An 18217-nucleotide genomic window follows, 5' to 3' on the forward strand; every position below is an offset into this window, starting at 1 on the left:
TCTGTAGATGATATTGCATTCACATAGGGGCAGATTTACTAAGGGTCGAATATCGAGGGTTAATTAACCCTCGATATTCGACTAGGAACTAAAATCGTTCGACTTCGAATATCGAAGTCGAACGATTTAGCGCTAATCGTACGATCGAAGGATTATTCGTTCGATCGAACGATTAAATCCTTCGAATCGAACGATTCGAGGGATTTTAATCAAACGATCGAAGGAATATCCTTCGATCAAAAAAAACACAGGCAAGCCTATGGGGACCTTCCCCATAGGCTAACATTGAGTTCGGTAGCTTTTAGCTGCCGAACTAGGGGGTCGAAGTTTTTCTTAAAGAGACAGTACTTCGATTATCGAATGGTCGAATAGTCGAACGATTTTTAGTTCGAATCGTTCGATTCGTAGTCGAAGTCGTAGTCGAAGGTCGAACTAGCCCATTCGATGGTCGAAGTAGCCAAAAAAACACTTCGAAATTCGAAGTTTTTTTAATTCGAATCCTTCACTCGAGCTTTGTAAATGTGCCCCATAATGACTGGTACCAACACAATGACGAAAACAATATAAAACCTATTTGCTCACCCCAGGGTTAGTTTTAGAAAAGTCTGATTTCCTCTTGTTAACTAAATATGTTTTATATGGGAATGTTACTGGGGGTAAATGTGCTTCAGAATGGTTCTCTAATAGTATTTGCAAAGACATATATTTCTCTAGTTGCCTTCATTATTAGTCATAGCATCCCCTAAATAATTGGTTAAAGTTTAATTGTTGAGGCCTCATTAAAAAAATACCAGAGATCTGGGTGCTCTTAGGTTGACCATTTTCATGGTCATTCTTCATCACTCATTATTTAACAGACAAATGCTAAATTGTTGTACAACTTATGTCTTTTCCTGATTGACTGCCCTGGACATAATAATTTGCACATTAATTGACTTATCATATTTGTACACACACACACAGCAGCTCATTTTTGTACATATTACTGTTGGTTCTGTTTTTAGAACAGTGCTTTCATTGTATCACTTTTGGCTTTCAAATGCCACATACTGTAAAACTGCCACAAGAGGACTACTACATTCTACTGAGCTGTGCTCGATGTATAGTATAAACCATGTCTAACAGATTTCCACTTTTCTTTTATCCACAGATGCACCAGTGTATTCTGCTATGGTGGGACTTTAGGGTCCTTTTTTAATGTCTCTTAATGAATTCCTGTTAAAGTGGCAATTTGCATTCCATTAGTATTTCTATTAATGGGGTTTTATGCGTTATGAATTGTGGTCCCACACATCTAGCCGTTCTGTGAACGCAAGTACATCAAATTTTTAATAAAAATAAAATTAAAGTCTGAATTCGGTACCTGTGCTTTCTGAATAGAATACTGTATGTACAGTTGTGCTTGAAAGTTTGTGAACCCTTTAAAATTTTCTTTTTTTTTTTTATATGAATGTAAATTAAAACATCATCTGATTTTCCAACAATTCCTAAAAGTAGATGAAGAAAGCTTGATAAAGGGCTATATGGCCTGAGATGTTGCTGCAATGCCCTAAGTGTGCAATAAAGGCATTTTAAACATATTTAATTAGTGATGCTGTTCCAAATGTTCTGCTATATGAATCTGAAAATCATCTGATTTTCAAGCAAGTCCTAAAAGTAAATGAAGAAAACCTAGTTAATCAAAAGAATAAAAAATTATTATATTTGGTCATGTTTTTATTAAAAAATTATCCTATAACATAACTGCATATGATAGGATTATCATATAATTTCACGGTGAAATCAGAGTCTGGTGTTTTCAGTCATTGGGATGTCATTGGAGTGTGAGTGAGACCTTGTTTTATTTAAAGAACGGGGATCCAGCAAAGCCTGTCACACTTAAGGGCTAGTCCACACGGGGAGATAGCCACGCGTTTGCGGTCGCGGCGACAAAGCGCCGCGCCAGTCGCCGCGACCGGCGCAGGCGACAGTTTTGTATGGGCGCCTATGTAAAAACGCCTGTGCTAACCACACGAGGCGATGCGCTTTTCAACAGTCGCCTGAAAAAGCCTGGCGAGGCCTGGCACCTAATCGCCTCGTCTTTTGAGCGACCATCTCCCCGAACTGCCTCAGCGTGTTTTCCCAGAGTCTACAATGAAAAGTCGCCGGGCGACAAAATCTCCCCCCGAATCTCCTTGTGTGGACTAACCCTAAAACACATTTGTGAATGTGTATCATGGCTCAAGCAAAGGATGTGTTTAAAGACCTGAAAAATATCATTGTTGATGCCCATAAAGCTCGAAAAGGTTACAAGACCATCAATCAACAGTCAGACAAATGGAGGAAACTGAAGACCATTGTTACCAATCATCAAGATAAGTCCAACTGCAAGGCTTCTAATAGTGCAAGAGGTTACAAAGGAACCCAGGGAAACTTCTAAGCAACAGAAGGCCTGTCACACATTGGCGAATGTAGATGTTCATGAGTCCACCATCAGGAAAACACTGAACAACAAATGTTGTGTATGGCAGGATAGCAAGGAGAAAGCCATGGCTCTCACCCAAAAATATTGCTGACCATCTACGGTTTTCTAAAGATCATTTGGACAAACCAGAAGGATACTGAAAGATGAAACCAAAAATATAACTTTTTGGTTTAAGGAAAGAAAAACACTGCATTCCACTGTAAGATTCTTATCCCATCTGTGAAACACGGTGCTGGGAGTGTTCTGGTTTGGGCTTTTTTTGCTGAATCTGGGCCTGGATGGCTTGTCATCACTAAAGAAACCTTGAATTGTGAACTATACCAGAGAATTCTAAAGGAAAACGTTAAGACATCTGTCCCCAAACTTGATCTCAAGAGACACAGTCATGCAGCAAGACAATGATCCTAAACACACGAGTTGTTTAAAAAATAATATAGTGAATGTTCTGGAATGGCCAAGTCAAAGTCCTGATCTTAATCTAATTAAAATGTGGAAAGACCAAGAGCTGAAGCTCTTCTGTATAGAGGAATGGGCTAAAATGTCGATAAGTCGATGTGCAGGACTGATCGACAGTTGCCACAAACGTTTAGTTGCAGTTATTGCTGCACAAGGGGGTCACACCAAATACTGAACTAAAGTAAGTGATTCTCTTTTGCCACACACAGATACTGTATATCCTCACATTTGCCCTGTTCCCTATGGTGATGTCAGAGAGAGGCAAGTTGGGTGATGTATTTAAATTACGACAGCATTTGCTCATTTCAACACAGAGCAGATGATGTAAAAAAGATTTCCAGTTCAAAATGTTTTTCAAAAGGTAATAAGCAATGTCAGGGTATTTTTTAATAAGAATCCATATTTTACAAGGCAGGAGAATTGTACAAAACAAGCTTATAAATACGCTGTTTGTTTCAATTAAGCTTGCCATATATTCTCAGACTTTTAGCCAGTGTGGTTAATTTTGTCCATAATGCCCAACCTTGTAGGCATGTACAGTATGCTCTCCATGGTCTGCAGTTGAGCTGTCCAAGCTGCTATTTTTTTCTGTTTAGTGCATCATGCTAACAGATGAGTAAGTGAGACAACCGCTCCAGACTGTCCTCCCAAAGAATGATAGCATCAGTCTGAAGATGAATTGCATCCCTATGTATGGCCAATCAGTCAGTCTGTTTAAACTGTGGGCAAGTTGGTCTGATATCTTGAGGGGTCAAGCAGTATATGGCCACCTCTTATAGACTACCTATCTTTGGAAATGTGTAAGTGCCTCCAGCCACCTAATACTGTGTATCTATGTGCAAAAAGCAAACACTGATATGGAATAAACATGCCTGCAATAATACACATAATTATGGATGTATTCTTCATAATTGTATATAAACTTTGATGCGGTATAAATATATTTAAAAAAACTCAGATCATTATAGATCCCCTTTAAGGATAGACCATTTTTAAAGGAGAACTAAACCCACTTGCTAATAAAAACCCTTACCCCCGCACAGGTCTTAACACCAGTAAATGCCCAGTGGAGCTCATGGGGGCCATCTTCAGCACTTCTGTAATCTTCGGTAAGTAAGCGCTGTATTGGCGCATGCGCGGTTGGAGCAGACTTCTGCTTTGTGATAACTGTGCAAGTGCGAAAGTGCCGGAAGAAGACCCGAAGATTACCAAAGCACTGGAAGATGGCGCTCATTGGCTCCACTGCGATTACTGCGAGTTATTCCAGGCTTATGGCATTTACTGTTGTTAACACCTGTGCAGGTGGAGCAGGGAGGGAGGACTATGGAGGGTAGGTTTTTTATTAGCAAGGGGGTTTAGTTCTCCTTTAAGGCTAGATTAATTTTAAGCATGCTACTTTACAGTCCTGTCCAACTAACTGATTCAACTAAGGTCTGCATTGGTTTCCTTCCACACTCCAAAAATACACATGCAGGTTAATTGACTTCAGACAGAACAGATCCCTGAGTGCCATGTGAATACGTTAGCATTGCATATCTATTGCAGGGCTGTTGCTGGTAGGGTTTTTATTAGTATGCAGTCAAGGGGTACTGAAATATGTACAACTACAGGGAATGCAGGATTGTGTCACGAGCTGAAACAATGTAAATCAAATACAGAAAAGACTCATGGTATATTTATTTTCTATAGTGACTTTTCGATATTATTTTTTAAATATTTATATTCTTGAACAAATATAAAAAATTCCCCAAATATATCCTTGAATAAGCCTTGCTAAAATCTCAACAAACGTTTTATGCTAAACTGCATATGGACAGTTTTAATGTGTCCAAAGGCCTTAAATTGTACTATTAGTGATGGAGCTCAGGGCTGCTCAGCCTATTCCTTCTCAGCTGTTCACTTTATGCATCCACCAACACTACTAAAAGACTGCATTCAGTGTTAGACTGGCCCACTGGGAAACCAGGAAAACTCCCGGTGGGCCCAGGTGTCAGTGGGCCCTTGTGCTGCTAAACATTAGGCCTATTTCATGGCCATTCCCTATTTCTATAAGAACAAAGAGGCTAATAGATGGAATAATAGATTATAGTATGTAAAGAATAGAGACCAGGAGAATAGAGGTTGAGTGAGGAGAAGAAGAATAATAGTACTGAGAGTGGGCCCCTGGTCTAAGGTTTTTGGATGGGCCCCTGGTGTCCCAGTCCAACACTGACTGCATTTTGGGCAATGGTTACTTATACCTGCTATCTTCTACTCTTCTTGCCTAAAATCCTGTGTTGCAGGCCTCGCTTGTCCTGCTTGGCTCTATTAAACATCACTTCAAAAATGACTAAATTAATTTCGCATTATTTCTCTAGTATTTGTTGTTCTTGTTATAGCTTAATTCAGCCATCTATCTGGACTTTTCTCATGCACCACCCACTATTTCTTTGTCCAACTGTCTCTGTCTTGTCTATTATACATCTATCAATCTGTCTCTCTCTAACAATATATCAGGACACTCTTTGCCTGTATTTGTCATTCTCAGTCTCTCAGAACGACCTCTAACCCTTGAGGTACAAAGATGATGTTCTGGAGTGAAAAGAGCATACATTCTTCAGGCCATTAAGCATGATGTCTGTATAATGCATGCCATGCAATATTTATTCTGCCCAATTTTCCACTGCTCACAGGAGGCTACATACTAACTACCAAGCAATATCTGCTAAATCTGCGCTTCACAAGTTCCTGTTTGGTTAGCATTCATCTTCTGCCATCTGTCCTATCAAATCTTATTAGGATTGGCCATTGAATATTTACATTTTTTTTTTTAATTTTTGTTGCCACAAAATTCATGTTGAATGTGAAATATTGTCTCTTGATTACAGAAGTAGGGATTTTTTTAGCCTTTAATAAAAAATATTTAACTGGAGTGGGGTAATTTATTAAGTAAAGTGGTCTGTTCATGGAACAAGCATTACGGAACAGATTTATCAAGGGACAGAATGTTTGAGTTTTTTATGGCCAAAACTCGACTAGGGAATTGATAAAATTCGATTCGAGCTTTTTAAAAAATTCACATTAGATTTTCAAGATTTATCATACTCTAGCTTTAAGAACATGAATTTGACTATTCGCCACCTAAAACCTGCGGAATTGCTGTTTTAGTCTATGGGAGATGTCCTGGGATCCATTGTGAGTTGTTTGCAGCCTTCCTAACATTTTTTTTTCAGAGATAAAAAGAGATTTTTTTTTAATACATTTCGAAATGGTCGAATTTCAAGTTCATGGGAGTTTTTAAAATTTGACTTTTAATAAATCTGCTTCTAAATATCTTTATTAAGATGCTAAATATTCTGCAAAATGCTGCTGAGATTGCCTGAAGGTTTGTAGTTAATTCTACTGTTGGGAATGGATATTGGAACACAGGAATAGGATCACGTGCAAACAGATGCAGAATATAATCATAACAATTACATTTGATGGAGAGAGGAATGGCAATTTATTAGTTTTGGCAACATCTACAGTATATAATGTGGGGGAGAGCACCCATATAATTTAAATATGTTGATTATTTTCCTGCATTCCCCTGTACAGCAGCTCTATGCAACAAATGACCCCTGGTTCACTGTAGTTTTCTTATGCAATTCAATTTCTTAGGGCTTTCGGAGGCATATGCATGCATTGAAAAGTCCTTTGTACCTGTGTAAATACGGGGAGGGGGGAAGCAAATGAAATGATTGTCCTATTGCTTTTTTCTCAAGATGCATTCTTTCATAGATCAGGTTCAAAGCTCTAATTAAGGACCAACTATTGGGCTAAACCTCAATAAAGGTGGTGTTAGACCAACCCCTTGGATGTTGCTCCCAGTGGCCTCAAAGCAGGTGCTTATTTTTGAATTCCAGGCTTGGAGGCAAGTTTTATTGCATAAGAACCTCCTGCAGTCTGCCAGTCCACATAGGGGCTTCCAAATAGCCAATTACAGCCCTTATCTGGCACCCCATTATGTTTTTGCATGCCTGTGTTGCTCCCGAACTTATTTTATTTTTGAATGTGGCTCATTGGTAAAAAAAGGTTGGGTACCCATGGTTTAGGAAAATAAAGAAGCAAAGGGAAAATACTGTGAACTGGAACTGTGTTCACTTACCTCGCTTTTTACTTAGTAGCTTTAGGTGCATTTTCAGTCTTTGAGCTTCCAGCGACAATGTGCTTATATGCAACTGAGTGGAGTCACCCTGTTCACTTACCCTTTGCTCAGGAACTCTAGTGAGACCTGCTTATAAAAAGATGAATTTCAAAGACTGAACAGTAAAATCGACAAAATGTGAAATTGTGCCTCTAAATATTTAGAGAATCTCATGGCACAGGTTATGGAAAAGCATTTCTGAATAGCAAGCCACTTTTACCATCTGAATCAAATGTTAATGGGATTTTTGTGAAAGATTAAATGGGATTAACAGATTTGTTTGTTTAACAGATCACTGAGTGTGAATCTGTAGAATCACTGCCTTATTTAAACCAGCTCCTTCTCCTCATTGTGAAAAGAGCTTTTATTTGCTGTCATTCATATATTTTAAACTATTTCATGCATGTTTCTGTGTATTATATTACATTTGTTTCTAGTTATACTGGTTATTTGTTATTTTGTCAAAGGCTGTGTACGTCATTGGTCCACATAAATAATAAGATACCAGCCCTGATATCTCCTCAAAACTGCATATGTATACCAAGAGTATGTTGACTAGCCAAATGTATTTTAATTTCAACCAACATGTCACCTCACTCCTTGTTTTTTATGTGTTCACTGATTTTCTTTAGATTAAATGGAATTTGATGGACATATGTCTTATTCTTTATAGATTTCCTTGGGGAGTGCACAGAGGAGAGAAATGACCATTGCTCTTGGTATAAGGCAGACATGATTAACATTTAAAAAGGGTCTTTGTCAAACATCCATATTTTTCAAGGGTCTCGAGATAAATGTGCATTGACCAGTTTTTTAAGCTCTTTCACCCTAGGTTTAAAGGACCTGTCTTTGTGCTCTGCTGCCTGTAGCTTAACACAGGCAGCAGAGCACAATAAGTTGCACAGGCACCTTATTACAATTCTATAACAGGGGCATCAGTTATATTACAGAAACTGTGGAGGGGGAAGAAGAACAATAACTGGGAATTTTGTCAAGCCTCACGGTGCTCTAGTTTATTATATAGATCATTTTTTCCAATTTGTTTTTGAAAGCAGTTAAGGCTCTCTAAGAACACACTAATAGGAACATAGTAGTAGTAAAGCCTTTTAATATTCCTTTTAATATTCCAGGATACTTTAATATGCTTCAATATCAAACAAAATATGTATTGAACATATTCTAAATGTATATCCACAAGAGAAATTATACAGATCTTTAACAGGGCGGTCAACCTTTAAGTTAATGTTTTGTACATTATAAAAGTTGCTATTTTAGAAATTTTAATTGGTCTTTATTTTTAAATTTTTTTATAGTAAATTATTTGAATTTCTCTTCTACCTTTTAAAAGTGGTATTACTAGGGGACCGAGGACCTTGGTGTAAGAACTGGACCCGGCTCCCCAACAAGATGTGCTGCACGATTGCACTTTTCTGTGTGCCCGGTGACTCCGGCAGGCACTATTAAAGGGACAGGCCTGAAGTGCTGATGCATCTGCTGCTCCCCCAATGCAGGTATGGGACCTGTTATCCAGAATGCTTATTCTGTAATTTGGATCTTCATACCTTAAGTCTACTAGAAAATCCTGTAAACATTAAAGAAACCCATTCGACTGGTTTTGCTTCCAATAAGGATTAATTATATCTTAGTTTGCATCAAGTACAAGGTACTGTTTTATTATTACAGAGAAAAAGGTAATGATTTTTTAAAATCTAGAGACAGCCTTTCCGCAATTTGGAGCTTTCATGATATCGGGTTTCCAGATAATGCATCCCATACCGGTAGTTGCACCACTGCCTTTCAAAAAGGGGTCACTGCATCTCAATCTTCATTATCTGCCTAACAATAACCCAAGAAGAAACATCAGCAACCCCAGGATTTATGCCACTGACCTCTGCTTTGAGGAGAACTGCAAAATAAAATGCATACCTCCCAACATTTTGGAAACAGAAAAGGGACAAAAAGTTTTTCCTCGCATAGCATGGCGAAATATTTTGACCGCACCCATTTTTGTGGCCACATCCCCTAATTACCATGCCCATTTTACAAAATTTGGCAGGTTATGAAAGTTTGAACACATTTATATGTTTTTTATTACAGTTTTGGTAATGAAGGTGAATTGCCCTTTAAGGATAAGGCCACACTGGGCGTTTTGGGGAGATTTGGTCGCCTGGCGACTAATCGCCTTGTCTTTGCGGCGACCAATATCCCCCTCTTCTATTTATATTCCAATCATTTCTTTAAATCAATGCATGGTTGCTAGGATAATTTGGACCCTAGCAACAAGACTGCTGAAATTGAAAACTTAAGAGCTGTTGAATAAAAAGCTGTTATTACTGCTTTTTATTACTCATGTTTAGACTCTCTCATATTCATATACCAGTCTCTAATTCAGATCAATGCAGGGTAATTTGGACTATAGCCACCAGATTGCTAAACTGGAAACTGGAGAGCTGCTGAATAAAACACTAAATACTCAAAAACCACAGATATTAAAAATGAAAATCAATTGCAAATTGTCTCAGGACACCACTCTCTACATCTTACTAAAAGCTAACTCGAAGATGAGCAACCCCTTATATATGTTTGCATAGAGAACATGTCTCTCCACAAGCATTTCTTCTTCTGCGCAGATTATCCTAATTTGTCTAGTCTGTCTTGGATGATGTCTTTGACAAGGATAATATTCAAGGCTATTGTGATACTTAAATCTATAGTTAGTGTATGAGTATATAGTTTATGTGAGTGTATGAGGGGACAGTGTATGTATGGATGTTGGGTTTCATTAGAAGGAGTTAAACTTGAAGGACTTTGGTCTTTTTTCAATTGGATCTAACAATGTAACTATAACTGAGATCCTCCTTAACCTTTATCAGCTTTGTTCTGGTCTAGGGTTCATTATGTGAGAAATTCTCAAGCCATCATAGATAAGTATAGTAATGTGATGAGACAGACCTGTGTACAGTAACAGCTCTGTTGTTTCTTTAATATGTGACAGCCATGCAACAAATAACTGATGTTATGACCATTAGGTTGTCACTTTGCTGTATGTAGCTTTGGGTTCAGATTTTCCCCATCTCGTTAAATTCAAGAAGAGTGAATGATTAGCAAAAAGTGGTCTACCTAATGTGCCTTATTAGCTTTAGTTGGGTGGGTCAAAATACTTCCTTGTGTGTATTTATTCCCAACAATGGTACAATGGCTTTATGTTGGTCCAATACATCTTTTATTAAGTTATTCATATGACAGGGCCACCATCTGGTGTAAATAACTGGGATGCAGTAGGGCACTTATTGATCGTTGGCCTGGAATGCTATTAAAATGATTTTAAAACAATTTGCCTTTTTTTTTTATTCCATATATTTATTCTGCAACTTTTAAGCTTGGATTTTCAACTATTATCTGGTTGCTAGCCATTAATTGCCTTAGAAATGTGGAAGAGCTCTTTTCATATAAAATAATTAACATATCCTCTAGTCATACATAATATTTTGAGGTTTACTGCTATGCATAATGAAGAATAGTAGATAATAATATTATAGAAATAACTTGGTGTCGGACTCTTGCCTAATATTATATATTTTGTAATAAACTTGTAAACCCCTCCCTTCCCCTCACCCTCTTTTTCTTCTGTACCCCTTCCCCTTGAAAAATTAAAAAGAATAAAAAAATATAGAAGTCAGATTTGGAGATAATAGGTGTGTGCCTAAAATAAAAGATATCCTTAATCCATAATCCTTCTGCCCGTCTGAACCCAATCCGAATCTTAATTTGCATATGCTAATTCAGTTCGGTATTCTGCCAAATCTTTCGCGAAGGATTCAGGCGTTCAGCCGAATCCAAAATACTGGATTAGGTGCATCCCTAATTAATACAGTTACAAACAATCTCTTGAAACAATGTCAGTACATTTTCTCCCTGGAGCAGTGGGTGTGCAGCCATAAACCAACGTAATGTCACTATATATATTACCAGGTGTCAGCTCAAGTTGTGTAAAATTGCACTCTGGAGCTGTGGAGACATGTTTTGTGGAGTGTTTGGAATTGTGCCTTATCATCTGAGTTTGATGAGTGCCACATATAGTTTCTGGTGTCAAGCACAAAGTCAATTATTTGGTGCCAGACAAGGCTACAAGCTGCTGGGGTCTCACTTGAAGACCCAACTACTTCTGTACACATAGATACAATTTGGAAATAATTTTCAAGGATACTTTGTTGCTTTGCTTTTGTACCATATAAGAAGAGTACATTAAGGACATATAACGTGCCAAAACGACCCAATATATAATGATGATTGATAATAACAACACCCCCTCTTTGAACTTGATCAGTAAGAAATGACAATGAAAAATACTTTGCAGTTGGTTAAAATCTATGGAAATTTCCAGAGACACGGAATAAAACCAGGGAATATAGGACACTAAATAAGGCAACTATAAGAGGAGTTTGTAAAAATTTCACAAGATTGTTCAAGAAATTCGCCAAACTGTCGCATCTTACCATATCCTCAAGTCAGCTGGGCAGAAACACCTTTAATGCTAGGCACATGCTTCCCACAGGTGCAAGTAAAAGGGTGAAATAACAATGGAGTGGGCAAGGAGATGTCTGGCAATCTGGATCAGTTATTGCTGAAGTATATACTCTAAGGGGATAGCTCATAGAAACTATGTGTTTTAAAGCTATATACTGTATGTATACATGTATATCACAATAACTCTAGAACTATTACAAACTGCAGTACTGAGTTGTGTTGTCTAGAGGGAGCCCCTTGCTCAGAAAATGCATGAAACCTACAGTACATGCTAGAAAAAAATTAGGGACCACTTAACTTTTATATCACAGTGAAATGTTTAAATACTTTAATTAGCTACCTTAAAAAGTAAGTCATATTTCAGTAGATCATAATATATTAGTATAATGACCCCTATGTTGATGCAACTCAATTTCCTGATACTCTATGCTGATATGTTTTTCCAGTCCAATGCCATATTTATATATAGACACCTGAAGGCCTGTTCTTAAGGCCTCAGCTTTTGGGGGCAGCCCACAAAACCCATTGCATCAAAACCGTAAGTGACATTTGGTGGAAGGGACATCACATGCGCCCATGCCTAGGGTGGCACCAAACCTAAATACAGCCCTGTTCTTGCCTCCCATGACAGAAAAAAACATATTGATAGTATAGGAAAGTATATAAGGCCACCACTTAAAATTGTGGGAATTACAAAAAGATGAAGTCTGTCCAACCTGTAGCTCTCCAGTTGTTATTAAAAGAGAAGGAAAACCACAGAGGCAGTTTATTGCCAATAGATTAACCACAATAGTGCAAGCTAGAACGCTATCTTTATTCTGTAGAATGCTACCATACCTGAGTAAACAGCTCTAAAACCTTTCTGTTTGTTAGGATAACAGCTGCCATATTAGCTTGCTGTGACATCAATTCCTGCCTGAGTCTCTCCCTGCTCACTCATAGCTCTGGGCTCAGATTACAGCAGGGAAAGGAGGAGGGAGGGGGAGAGGAAGAGAAGAGCAAACTGAGCATGCTCAAGCCCATGCCCTGGAGGTGATGTTAAAATCTAATAGAAATAAATGTCACTCTTTATGCCTTATATGTCTGCCCTGCCTTTGAATGGTTTCTGAAAAGTTATAGTTCACCCAGTTTTACAACACAGTAATGTGGATGCAGTATGGTTTTATACAGGGATGATATATATATCACCATGTAGAGGAAATGGTATGTGATGTCTTTGTTACCCTGTGCAGAAGATCATTAGAGCTTTTATAAGGAACAGGCAGCCAAGGCAAGACAATTCTACATTAGCTGGAAGGCTGCACAGACCCACAGATACAAAGGACACTCAAAACATAAATAGCAGTAGATGAGAGACTAATGTGCAAAACCTGAAAATAACTTGTATTAAAAAAACAAACAAAACATACAGTACATCTTATCCCACAGAGTGTTCACATAAAGTTATCTTACCGTTTGAGTTTTTGGATTACTCACCTCCACTCCATACAGATGAAAGTCTGTGAGTTCCATATCCATTCACTGTTTCTGGAAACCAATGTATTATGTAATTGCTCACTTTCCAATTGGAAGCACATCTCAGTTCGAGATGTAGGTCCATGTGTACAAGTATATGCAGCACTATGGGTAATATGACAAACGCCAATAATATACATATATGTGTGTCATCATTTTCCATCACTGTAGACTTCTGTGTGTCCCTTGAAATCAGAGGGACTGAAAATATACTGAATGGCATGTGTTAAACACACACAAGCTCCTTACACACGTTTACTAACACCCCTTGTAATTTTACACCATTAATATGCTGTCCTCTGTTCTTTCAGGAGAATGGTGTAGTGTGTGCAATGCCATAGCATATTGTTTTACATGTGTGTAGATTAGTTTTAGCACCGAAGAGACCCCTACACAACTGACCCCTACACAACTGCTTGTGGCAGTTCTAAAATCTAGTAAGTGATCACGTTACACCTTTTTCTGAGGATGTATCAGCTAAAAAGATTGCCAGGAATACTGAAAGTTGTAGTTTAGCATCTGCTAGAGAACAATGTGATGAATATGTGGAATAATACATATGTAGCTTTAACAGCTTTTATGTTTCCATATTTTTTTTTTATCATTTCAATTAAGCTTTTGTCATTGAATCATTTGTTTATGCAAATTGCTTCTCTTTTTTTTTTGAAAACACATAGACTCTGCTGGAGGTCATCCCATACGTTGCTCTATTTGGTGTCACGGCATGTCTTCCATTATTATGTTAACCATATACACACACCCACATTTCATGCCTTCTTCACTCATTAGCGTGAGCCAAATGGAAATCCCACTGACTGCTATTTTTGACACTGTTACTTTTTATGCCACCAAACAATAAGCACAAAGCAGGAAAAATTCCAACAGTTAAAGTCACTGCAATAAAAGAACTGCTAAAATACTAGTGCTAGTGTGTGTTTATATCTGTGTCCATATCTGTATGTACTGTACATGTAGGCTAAGCCTTTATACTCCAGCAAAGTGTTGTTCAGCAAGGCTGGCAGGACTCAGGTTGGGCAATGAGCTGTTAATGCTTTCCCTGGCATGCAGAATTTTCAGAACAGTTTCAACCCTTAAGTTACCCCTGCTTAGTTTCAGAAATGTGCCCAGCTCTGTGTGTGACACTGTAGCCTCAGACCTGCTACATATTTTATAACAAATACAGAAGTAGATTAAGCAAAAAGCTTTTTGTTTCGTTTTTGATTTCAAAACAATACAAACAGCCTGGACATCACTGGCTCAGATTGTTGTGCCTCCAATATCTTTAAATTTGTAAAAGAAAATGCAGTCGTCTTCAAAATTCATGGCCCGTTGCAGTGGACACCCTGTGACTTCAATGCTACCGTTCTGGTAGACTAAGAACTAGATCTTAGCTATACAGGTAGGAGTCCTGGGGTTTTATGGGTAAACAATCTTTGCATAATTTGGATCCTTACATTTACTAAAACATTATTTAAACATTAATTAAAGTCAATAGGATTGCTTTGTCTCCATTAAGGATTGATTATATCTTAGATGAAATCAAGTACACAATACATTTAATCATTACAGAAAAAAGGAAATAATTCAAGTTTTTTAAAATGATTTGATTAAAATTTATTGAAACAGAAAACAAAAGGGGTGGCGCTTCACACTAGACAATGAAATAACTAAGAGAGCTGCAGTTGAACTATCTGTAATAGAAAAATGAAGCAGGAGAAAGGTATGTTATTCTGGGGGCTGTTTAGACTAATTTTAGGAAATCTTAAAATAAAAGGCTTACATATACTTTAAAATGGACACTATGGGAGATGGCCTTCTAGTAATCTAGAGTTTTCTAGATAACAAATGTAGGGACCCTGAGGCTTAAATTCGCCTTTTTAGTCGGAGCCTCATGGTAGATACAGGGTTTCCTAAGGGGCAGAACCTTTGTGATTGGTGCAGCATGGCTGATCTCAAAAGCAGCCACAAGGTGTTGCTGCTGTGCCCTATAAAAGGAGAATTGCCATGTGCTCACGGCCATTACTGCTGGAGGATTTCTGCTGATTGTACTTCACTAAGGAGTTAGTGAGTTCAGCTGCCACTATGTAGAGGCATAAAGGCCTCTGAGGCTGGGGTGGCGACCCCATGCCTGGGAGCTCGATCAAGAGGGTTGGAAGCTCCGCATTTTTCCAACTGAATGTGAAATGCTCACGCTATATGCAGTGCTGGGAGCTATGTCATGGAGGATAACACAAGCTGCATATGTTCATGGAATGTATTCATCGCTGTGGATGCCTGCTCCAGGTCTGGGTGAGCCTTCCCATCTGAGTGAATCCCCAGGGTGAGTGATGCCATGGGAGGGTGGAAAAAGAGAGGATCCAACAATATTCCATTAGTGACCCAGGCTTTGTTTATGCCTGCCACAAGGGAGCCAATACTAAATCCGGAGGGAGAGGTATTTGGGCTGCTAGTGCTACTTGGGACCTATTGTACTCATTTGGGAAAAGGAACTGAGACTTTAATCTGCAAATGAGTAGTGCGGGACTTTGCCTGGCATGGAGGGCCAGGAAATGGACTGCCACAGGTTCCCATGGGAGTGGGTTATATTTGATTGATGTAAATGCGTTTTTACTTACCCTTTAAATTACACTGTCTTTATAAAAGCAAAGTGTGTGTTGCATGTTATTCCTAATGGGCCACCCGCAGGTGTATTCCCGGATCCCATTAGGTGGAGGCACTGCCGGAGATGAATTCTCAGTACCCTTTCACCTTGCAAAGGGGACTCAGGACCTGTAAGTCAGTAATAATGTACGACCTTGGCACCAGGGGGGTCGCCAAGAGGGGGTTACATTGTTCTCCGCATTATGGATCTCAAACCTGTATAAATAAATAGTATTACAAATAAACATTATTAGAATTGCTGGAAGGAGTGCCAACACAAGCCATCTGCTATTCCCTCATATGGAAAAAATGAAAAGGAAATGCATTAGGTACGAATGCTGAGCAGACTTTCGTCCCTTCTGTTAAACAGAACAAAACTTTTAATCTCTAATTCTGCTTTAGTTTTAAAAAGCTCTTTCATCTGAGTTAATACAGTTTTAATTGCACAGTTTTACTCACCTATTCTTTCTGTACGACTACCTGATTTAAATATAATTTTATAAAATAGTTAAGGTAATGCATTTTTCTGTCATTTGTACATTCATCTGAATGTTGTCTGGATAGTCCTCCTATGCCATTAATCAGCACTACAGCCAGTTGAAAATGACTTATTGGTGGAGAAGGTGATGACATATTTATTATAGGCATGCCTTTTTTAGCTATACTAATTACATATATAAATCAGTTACATACACAAAGCAGGTCTTGTAATCATTTTGCTCAGTTTGGATTTATTATCATTTTTATGATCTCTATGTGGAATCTTGTAGGAGGAGTGAGGAACCAAAGAAAAAATCACATTAGCCCGTGAAGTTACATGGTTACGTTGGCTTATAAAAAGACCAAAGTCCATTATGTTCAACCACTCCAAATGAACCCCAGTGCACATATACCTGTATATACATAATATACCTGTATAGACATACTAACCTATCAATACATTCATATATATTAAATGAATATACTAATATCTATACTACGGTGAAACCTCAATCTTACATCCCATGATTTTAGGTTTTCCCTAATTTTACATTGCTGTTTTGTGGTCCCACCTATATATGAGCCCTAAATGTTCTATGCCGCTATCTGTTGTCACTGCAACACAAATATTTCCATCTAACCAATGAATCCTACTAATTAGATCACCAAGGAGAAGCCCAAAACCACACTTTCCCTGGTCTTTCTCTTCTCAGTGCATCCCATGGTGGTCCATACCCCCGGTTTCCTCACAAGCCTAACTGTACAATCACAGCCTGCTAGCCTGGGCATAGCACTTACCCTCTGTCGCTTTCTCTGTCCTGCCGCATTCTGCCATTAAAAAAGAGGAGACTCCTAAACCAGGCTATGGTGCAGCTTCACACTCATTTTTACCCCACTGCCAAGCCGTTGCCATTGACCTAAAAGTGCTAGCTGTGCCTCTGGATGGACCCAAAACCTTCTCAATGCCATCCTGTAAACTGGCAGTGAAAATATCCAAACCAATGTCTGAGAAGTGAACTCCATCCTGCCCATACAATCCTTGGGCAATCACCAAATAATCCATATAACTTTTACCTTTCCTGCATACAGTTTGTTACAAAAAATGAATGTTAATGACAAATAACTCTTTTTTTCCAGCTGCAACAACTCAAATACTTGGATCCCCCATAAACTGTGTCCCTGGCCAGCTATAGTGGGGCTGGTGAATGAGCCTGGCTGAGCCTTGTGGTGGGAGGGCAACTGGAAGCTGGGGCACTATTGGGAGGGTGAGCTGGAAACCTGCAGGATTAGATTATGACTTACTCTTTTGTATTGACAATGACTCATCCTTGTATCTCCTGAGAGGATCCGCTGCACACCTGGGATGCCTTCTGTCCATCTTATTCACAGTTCAATTGTAGCTAAGATTTGAAGCCAAGACCTCTTGATTCTTGCCTGCTTTTCCCTTTGCACTGGGCCAGGAAGGCAGCAATTTAGACGTACCTACAACACAAACACAAAATGGTTATCTGGGCCCTCTCCTCCCCCAAATCACTTTATAAGCTTTAATCTCCTTCCCTCTCATACCTGCCTTGAGCCAAGGGGAGGGGGTTGAAAACAACCAATTTGAGAGACCCCACCCCCTCCCACTGGCAGTCTGCAACACCTAGCCCCATAACAATATATCTCATGGGCCTCCATTGCAGCCTTCTTTGTGCATAATACATTTTCCTGATTTTACATTTTCCTGGATCTTACACCATTTTTTTCTGGTCTACGGTAAACGTAAAATGGGGGTTCTACTGTTATTGTAGATTTACACTCCTAAAGGCATTCATAGAATCTGCCATCACAACATCACCTGGCAGGCCAGCAGTGCATTTATTGGAAAAAGATCTGCCACTATCGGTCTATAATGCCCTCTAATATACAGTATGTTTAAAGAGTAATTATGTCTCCTCACAAGCATCTTTTTTTCCTGAGAAAACAAC

The sequence above is a fragment of the Xenopus laevis genome, chromosome 2S (assembly GCF_017654675.1).
Source record: "Xenopus laevis strain J_2021 chromosome 2S, Xenopus_laevis_v10.1, whole genome shotgun sequence".
NCBI classification, from domain to species: domain Eukaryota; kingdom Metazoa; phylum Chordata; class Amphibia; order Anura; family Pipidae; genus Xenopus; species Xenopus laevis.